Genomic DNA, 8,853 nt, shown 5'->3' on the forward strand with positions numbered 1-8,853 from the left:
CTAGACTTTCAGACTTGGGATCACCCTTAGCACCGACATCCTGGCATCTCCAGTCTGTGGATGGCCTGTTGTGGGACTCCTCAGCCTCCGTCAGCGCAGGAGCCAACTCCCCCGTGAATCTCCTCTCATGCATCCCTAACTACCCATCTGTATCTTCTTCTGTCTGTCTGTCTGAAGGTCCCTGACAAACAGAATAAGAAGCTGTTAAAGGGGAGTAGACTCACTGAGATTCCTTCTGTAGGGAAGTGTGGGCCACTGATGCCTGCGTGAGGTATCAGAGAAGAGGTCACAGTGGTGCTGGGCAGGATGCATACATGCAAAAGCTGCCACAAGCAGAGGAAACAGAGGAACCAGGTGGAAGAGGATCACTTTACTCAGCAGAAAGGAGGGCAGGACCTTGAATCGAAGCAGCGGGTAGGGAAGTAAGGCCATGTGAGAATGAACGTAGAAGGGGATGGGGCAGAGGCAGCGGCAGTGCAGGGTCATGGGCGGCACCCAGCTCGCCCTCCATGCCATGGCCAAGGTCCAGATGAACAATGTGGTGGCATTGGACAAACCTTCCCCTTTCTACAACCCATTCTAGTTCGAGATCACTGTCAAGTGCATCAAGGACCTCAGTGAAGAGTTGGAGTGGAAAATTACCTATGTGGGCTCTGCAGAAAGAGAAGAACGTGATCAAGTTTTAGACTCTATTTTAGTGGGCTCTGCTCCTGCAGGAAGACATATGCTTGTATTTCGGGCTGACGCGCCCAACCCCCGATTAATTCCAGATCAGATGCAGCTGGCGTGACTGTGGTGCTCATTACTTGCACTTATCAAGGCCAAGAATTTTAAGTAAATAATGCGCATAGTGAGACAGAATTAAGGGGAAATCTACCAGTAAAACCAGACTTTTCTAAGCTCCAAAGAAATATTTTGGCCTCTAATCCCAGGGTTTCATGATCTCACATTAAATGGGAAGATAACAGAAAAACTAGAAGATGCAGAGAGCAGTAATCCAAATCCACAGTCTCTTCTGTCAACAGATGCTTTACCTTCAGCGTCAAAGGGGTGGTGCACATCAGAAAACTCACTGAATGTCGTTAGACTCCCACATGGACTGCATGTGACCACCTGCCATCCCTTTAGTACAGATTAAGCTAATAAGAACATAACTATTTCCCTGAAATTCCATAAGTACATAGTCAAGACACAATGTGAAGAATTTCATCCTGTAGAAAGTATGTAAGGAAACCAGTATTTGAGCAAATTGTGGAATAAAAATACAACTACTTTTAAGTAAAGAAGATGAGGAAGATGAAGAGGGGGAGGAAGGAGGAGGAGAAGGGGAGGAGGAGGAGGAGGAGGAGAACAAGAACAAGAACAAGAACAAGAACAAGAACAAGAACAAGAACAAGAACAAGAACAAGAACAAGAACAAGAACAAGAAGAGGGCCAGGGAGATAGCTCAGTGGAATAAGTGCAAGAAGAACAAAAAGAAGAGGAAGAAGAAGAAGGGAAGAAAGGAGTGGACAGCCCAAGGCAGCCTGTGACTATCTTTCATGAAAAAGAATGAAGCAAGCAAGGAGGAAGTGAAAAATGTCAACATCACTTCCAGTTTACCTCACTGGTTGGTGACCTCATTCACTGAGGCCAAGTGCACAGAGCGAGAAGTCAGCTGCGAGCAGACCATCACCCTGAACTTTATATTCCTAGGTAGAGGAGTCAGAGAGTTAGCAAGAGGCAAAGGCCCACCAGGCTAATGTGAATGCTGGCTTGGAGCTGGAGGAAGATGTGAATGACCCATATGAAGCTATGTTCAACACCACACTCCCAAGTCATGTCTGCCAGGACAAGGTCTGGAGGAATGAATGATCAGTTCCTTGGGTGGAGGGACTCATTGGTCTCTCCAAGTACCATGCAGCAGGAATGGAAAAAAGATATGCAAGAGACAAGAGCTGGGTCAGGTGGAGGCCTTTTTACCAGATGGGCAAGAGGCCTGAACAAAACAGCAGGGGTGTTTACCTATACTCTTGCAAAGTTAGTATCATGAGACACAATGTTGCCTAGCAACTAATAACTGAAATTGTCCAGGCAAGATGTTGTTCTCAAGACTGAGGTAGCTTGACTGCTTTAGGCACTGCAACCTTGTCCTTCCCTCCCACACACATGACCAATTTCCATTTGCAGCCACTCCCAATACTCAGGGAGCTGCCTTCTGGGAAGATGCCTGGATAGAGGAGGTACGGGAAAAACATGGTGTGCTCACACAGTGTTGAAGCTCTGAAGTGGTGTGCGTCCAAGAAGGCAAACGTAAGTTTCTAACTGAGGACAGCCAGATGCAAGGCCTGCTTCTTTCTTCCTTTCTTTTAGGGAGGAAAGAAGATGATAGAGAATGGTGCTACTTAGCACACAGGATGAGAAGGAAAAGGTGATCAGAGAGGTTGGGTGACAGTGGACAAGGCATCAGTGAATCTCATGACTCAATAGAACATCACACAAGGAATAAGGTGCTGTAGAGAGAGGACAGCTGGATGAGAGCTTGGAAAAGAGTCTGGTGTTGCTATCATTGTTGATCCCTGAGAACACAGTCTGAAGAGAGGAGAAGTGGCATCAGGAGAGGACAAATCAGAACAGGGGCTGAACCCTGGCCACAGGCACAGAAATAGGATGCTATAGATGGAGAGAGGACATAGCCACTTGAGAACATACTGGGGCAAGAGAGGATATTTCTTGGCAACAGAAAACCCATCAAGTCCTGAAAATTATTATAATTCCACCTATCTTAGTCTAGTTCCTTCTGCTATAACCAAATACCCAAGCCCATGTACTTTATAAAGCCAAGAGGCTGATTTTCATTTTGGAGGCTGATAGTCCAAGCCTGGGCAGCTCCGTGTGTTGAGCTCTGGTGAGTGTTCTCCTGGCGTCCTGGGAGGAGGGTGCACAAGAAGAAGCATGCAGTCACATGCTGAGAGAGAAAGCTAGAGGACGTGAGGGTCAAGCATATGCTTCTTCAGTTTCTTTCTCTATCTTCTTGTTACTTATTTCCTTGAGCAATGAAATTCAAGTATGCAAGTACTCCACCACTGAGCTACACCCCAACCTCTCACTCTATAATTGCTCCCATGGGAACTAACCAGGATTCCCCAAGGACTACCAAACTCTCCCGCAGGTGCAACCCCAGTAACCTGATCACCTTCCATAAACCCCACCTCACACTGCCTCACAGAGGGCTAAGCTTCCAGCACATGAACCTGGGTCACATTCAAACCCCATCCAGATCAGAAATCACATCTTGTGCTTTAGCTTGTGACCAGCAGACTGAAGAGTGTAAAACATTGCAGAAACCTGTACCAGGGACGTGACAGTCATTCCTACGACATCCTGCATCACCCTGGGACTGGTAGTTGTGGGAAAAATATGCTTCACATGTGCTTTTCCCACCACTTTTTTCTACCTGCAGAATTAACCAGAAACAGAGGCACAGCCAATCCTCTCTTTTCTTGGCAATACAGAGAGCAGGAGGCTCTGACACCAGAGAAAGGATAATGTGCCAAAACAGTCGGAAATACTCAGGGAACAAGGTGGATGCTAGGCAGCAGTTTCCTCATCAGTCTGCACCAGACTGAGATTGACACTGCCACACAGGTTATGGGGCGGCCCAAATTTAATAGGGCTGTAACTTAAAAATGCATGAGAAAGGGGTGGGAAGGTAGCTCAGCGGCATAAGTGCCTGCCTGGCAAGCACAAGGTCTGGAGTTTGATCCCTGCTACCAAAAAAAAAAAAAAAAAGCATAGGAACACAAACTGTTCCCTGTAATCTCTCTTCTTCTCTGTCTCGGTCCCTCTGTGTCTCTCTGTCTCTCTGTCTTTCTCTCTCTCTCTGTCTGCTGTCTGTCTATCTCTGTTTCCCTACCCCTTTCCCCTCCCTCTCTTTTTTTCATGAATTTACAGTTTTGTTGTTTTGTTTGTTTGTTTGTTTTTTAGTGCTGAACGTAGACCCCAGGGCCTCGTGCAGGCCAGGCAATCCTTGAACCACTGAGCCATCTTCCCCCTCCCTTTCTTTTTCCATAAATGGGCTGCAGAATGCCCGTGAGGCCCACACACTCTAGTGGACAGACGTGTTCTCCATCTGTGAGCTTAGTTAGCAGCCAGCTTTGTGCTCATGTGAATCTGATGGGAGAGGGGACCTGGGACTAGAGGGACTTCATGGGAAGTCCACCTCCCTGAGCTTCAAGAGTCTGGGACTCACCGTAGCTCTGCCACTTTCTTTCACCAGTTACTGACTCTGATTCTGGAATCACAAACCAACATCAGAATACTCAACTCCATGTGGCTTTCGTAATAAAGCCATTTGAAATCTAATCTAGCAGTGTCCCAATATAGGAGGTTCTAGGAACAATGTCATAAATATTTCTGTTCCTTTTTTAAAAAAATGTATTTATTACAGAGTTAACAGGGTCTCACTACGCAGCTTGGACTCATAGTGATCCTCCTGTTTGCAGCCTCCCAAGCCCTGGGATTATAGGCACATGTCACCACAACCAGTCTCAGTCACTGTTTCAGTGAGACCCGGAGGCGGGGCCAGCACAGCATGCCTGGGGATCAAACCCTGGTCCCTGTGCTTGCCCAAGCATGTGCTTTAGTCTGTTGAACTATCTGGCTGGCCCTTTGTTCCTGCTTTAACATCTGTGGTGTATTGACTTTAACCCTCAGCTCTGCCCCTCATGGTCACCAATGGAAGTCAGAGCTCTGAGCTGCTCCTCCCTCCAAGACAATGCTTGAAGGCTCTCTAACAGTGAATCCTTCCCAGAAGCCTGTGCACACTTGCATTCAAGTCCCGTTGCCAAGATTGGGTTACGTGTCCGTGCCTAGCTGCAAGGGAGGCTGGGAAGGTGCACCTTTTGCATTTCCAGCCTCTATTGTAGAAAATGAAGCTGGGATAACCACCTACTAGGCAGCCAAGCATCACAAGATTTAAAAGCAGTAACAACAGCTAAGGTGACTTCTAACACTAGTACACACCAGGCACCACCCTAAGAGACTGCCGTGCAATGGTTCAGTGCAGCCTAATGGATACATTGTACAAGACTAGTGTTGTTGTCACCCTCATCTTCCAGGCAGGAGCCTGAGGTCCAGAGAGGTTTCAAAGAACTTTCTCCAAACCTACAGTTAGAATCCCAGGCTTGGCCGTTGGAGACAATGATCAACGGCACAGTGCTTGATCTCCAGAAGCCCCAGTTTGGAAGCACTGAAGGCTGGGAAACAAGCACTGTGAAGATACGGCAGGCAGGGTAAATGCTAAGCAGCAAGAGAAGGCCAGGATCACACTGTGTGTCTGGAGAAAGGCCTGAAGGAAGGGACCCGAGCAAAGTGCTCAGAGCAGGCAGGCAGCTCAGGGCCTCAGCTGGCTGAGGGTCCCGCAAACTGGGAAGAGTACAGCAGTGGTGCCCTTTGCTGATCTGTGACCAAAGCACCCTCCCTGAGTGGCCCACTGCATATGACAGGCCTCTCCCACCCCATTTCATGCTGGTTGGCTGGGAGCACCCAGCCAATCACACAGAGTAATTTATATTACACTCCAGGGCTTCAGGGCCTGGCATCAGACATGATTTGCTCAGCAACAACAAATTCCTACGGTATTGCATACATGCAGAGAGAAGTCCAACACAGCTTCAGAGCTGCGAGCACAGACTGAGGGACATGCAGAGGAAAAGAACCACTTGAACTGGTATAAGAAGAAAGCTGGGTGTGGAGGAACAGTGCTGGCGCCTGGGAGGCTGAGGTAGGAGGATTGCTGTGAATTTGAGGTCAGCCTGACCAAAATAATGAGTTCAAGGTCAGCCTGAACTGCATAGTGAGATGAGATGAGATGAGATGAGATGAGATGAGATGAGATGAGGAGATGAGATGAGATGAGATGATGAGATGAGATGAGATGAGATGAGATGAGATGAGATGAGATGAGAGAGAGAGAATCCAGAGAAGGAGCCATAGAGGAGGAGCAGTTTAATCAGGGTATTGAAGGATGAATTGGAGTTCACCAAGACAACAAGAGAAGAGGTATACACAAAGGCAAATTAGTATGAAAGACATTCCACCTCCTCAGAGCAGTGCATGCAACCCTGAGAACATGGCACAGAGGACAGGAGATGAGGCACATGTAGGAGACCGGGGAGTTTTACTTGAGCCTCAAACTTTGGGGCAAGGAAGACAACCCTTAAAAAGGCTGAAGTCGGCTTTGGCATAGCTCAGCATACAGCACTGGCCTAGTGTGCATGAAGTTAATATTGGCAATGTCTTTATTATCAAAATTACCTATAACTCCAATCCATGTGTCAGTTATAGACGTAAATAAATTTCTTATGAACTACAACTTTCTTAGATACAGGAAGCAGCTCCTGACTTTGTTCAAACATTTAAATTGAGCCAGCATCACCTAACATAAGGCTGAGGAGAGTATGAATCTCTGATATTGTGGGCAACGTTCTTCACCCAGGCCATTGGATGGAAGCTCAGGGGCTGAGCTGGTCCAGATGGTGGAAGAGGGCCTTGTGATTGTCACCTACTCTGGTGACCTCCAGAGCCTTAGCCGCTCCCTGCCGTCCTCCCAGCTGACTCCCTGAGGCAGGACATGAGACCCTTTCCCTGGATCCATGCCTCCTCCAGCTTGCAGGTCTCTTGGAGACCCCAGGCTGCCATTTCCCTGTGCGGTCCTCCCTCAGATGATAGGAAGGAGTAAGACACAGATCCCAGACATCCCTAGGATCTCGTTCCATCGCCAGACCCAGAGCAGTGAATCAGTCCAGCTCAGCTCCCAAACCAGAGGCTTAAACTCCTTCTGGGGTGAAGTTCAAAGCCACAGCCTTGTCCACAGCAGTGTGAAACTATCAATCCCCAGTTCCACCAAAAAAGAAACTAAAGAGCCCACACACCAATATACTGGGTCACGATTTGCCATGCTTTAATGAGGACTATATCATTATCATTTGATATCAGAGGACTGAATGACTCACGCTTTTCTGGCTTTGTTTCAGTCATGCATGGATTTACTCACTGACCAGCCAGCTTTTTTTAATGATTTCCCCAAATGTCTGATTATGAACATGTTTGAAGATAGTAAACAGAACTCTACAGTGAGTGGTCACATTCCCACCATCTAGACTCTATCATTAGTATGTATTTTTAAACTAAAGTGTTATTTATATACAGCCTAATTTAGCTTTTTATGATAAAATTCTATGCATTCTTCACGTGCACATTCGATTAGTCATCTAATCATCAAACCAGAATGTTGTTTTTTTGTTGTTTTTTTTTATCCAAAAATTCTCCCACGCTCTTTGCAGCTGACCCCACTTCCTACCCTTGAGGCCTAACAAACACTGGCCTCTTTTCTGTCCCTGTGCTTTGTTGTGCAAAGAGAATCATGCACCAGGTAGCATTTGCATCTAGCTTCTTCAGTGACGCACGATGTACAGAACGCTTGAGATGAATTCATGCAGTACACCACAAGATCCTTCCTTTTATAGTTGAGGAGTAGTTCCTTGTATGGATGTGTAACAGAAGATGCCCAAACCCCCTGGCCAGGATACTTCAGTTTGTTAGTTGCCCAGGTCCAGGTAACAGTTCATGTTCCAGATCCATTGCTCCCATCTCTTAGAAACTGCTGATCAGCTGGCCATGGTACCCCACACCTGTAATCCCAGCACCTGCAAGAGTGAGGCAGGAAGATCGTCATGAGTTTGAGACCAACCTGGCGTACAAAGTGAGCTCAAGGACAGCCTGAATTGCATAGCAAAACCCTGCCTCACAAAAAGAAAAAAGGAAAGAGACAGAGACAGACAGAGAGAGTCAGTGAGAAGAGGAGGAGGAGGAGAAAGAAGAAGGAGGAGGAGGAGGAAGAGAAGAAGGAGAAGGAGAAGGAGGAGAAGAAGAAGGAAGGAAGGGCCTCTGTGATTCATAGCTGGTCACTATGACGCACACTGCGTAAGCCGCTCCCCAGAGCCGTTCTGCATCCAGGATTCCTGCTGGCTTCTCCCTCACAAGCCCTAGACCATCAGAGATCGGGAGCTGACTTTGTGGGAATGATCCTGATCAGTGCCTGTCAATGTAAATAAATCTGCCTCCAAACCCTGGGTGTCCCTCCGGCAGTGCTTCTGCTTGCTGTTGTAGATGTAGTCACTAGCAAGGGGACATCAGAGTGGTCTCCATTTGGGGCAATTATCAATAGTGTCACTATACACAATTATGGATTTTGTGTGTGTGTGTACCTAAGTTTTCATTTCTTTAAAGCAAATGCCTATTTTACTGCCTGAGAGGCTGTTCCAAATAGCCATCATTTTGCATTCCCATCAGCAAAGTATCAGAAGCCAAATTGTTCCTATCTTAACCATTACTGCATAGTGTTGGTATTTTAAAAAATTTTTAAACACTCTAATATTTATGCAATGGTATCTCGAAATACTTTTAATTTCCCTAGTGACTAATGGCATAGAGTGTCATGTCTTCATTAACATGTGACATTCACACATTCTCTCCCCACAGGTTAGCTTTGCCTAGCTGGAACCAAACTACCTAAGAAGATCAACTTAAATGAGGAAAGATTTCTCTTGGCTCATGGCTCAGGGCTCTCAGTTTATGGTTGTCTACTCCATTGCTTTTAGGCCTGGGTGGCAGACAGAACCATCGTGGTGGAAGAGGATGGCAGGGAAAAGCACCTCTGCACAGGCAGCCAGGAAGCTGAAAGGCATGCCACGGGAGGAGCCGGGATGTAGCTCCTTTGCTAAGTTTTTGTCTGGTTGACCTATCTTTTGGAGATAAGGGTGTGTTAAGGTCTCCTGTTAAAATTGTGGTATTGGATATTAGATTTTTCAT

At 46.8% G+C, this 8,853-nt stretch overlaps 1 pseudogene; it reads left to right on the top strand.

Annotated features, from left to right (window-relative positions):
- Positions 1-514: 514 nt before the first annotated feature.
- Positions 515-1,109, top strand: LOC101574028 (annotated as a pseudogene).
- The last annotated feature ends 7,744 nt before the right edge of the window (positions 1,110-8,853 follow it).

This window comes from Octodon degus, unplaced genomic scaffold (genome assembly GCF_000260255.1).
Source record: "Octodon degus isolate 3935 unplaced genomic scaffold, OctDeg1.0 scaffold00001, whole genome shotgun sequence".
Taxonomy (NCBI): domain Eukaryota; kingdom Metazoa; phylum Chordata; class Mammalia; order Rodentia; family Octodontidae; genus Octodon; species Octodon degus.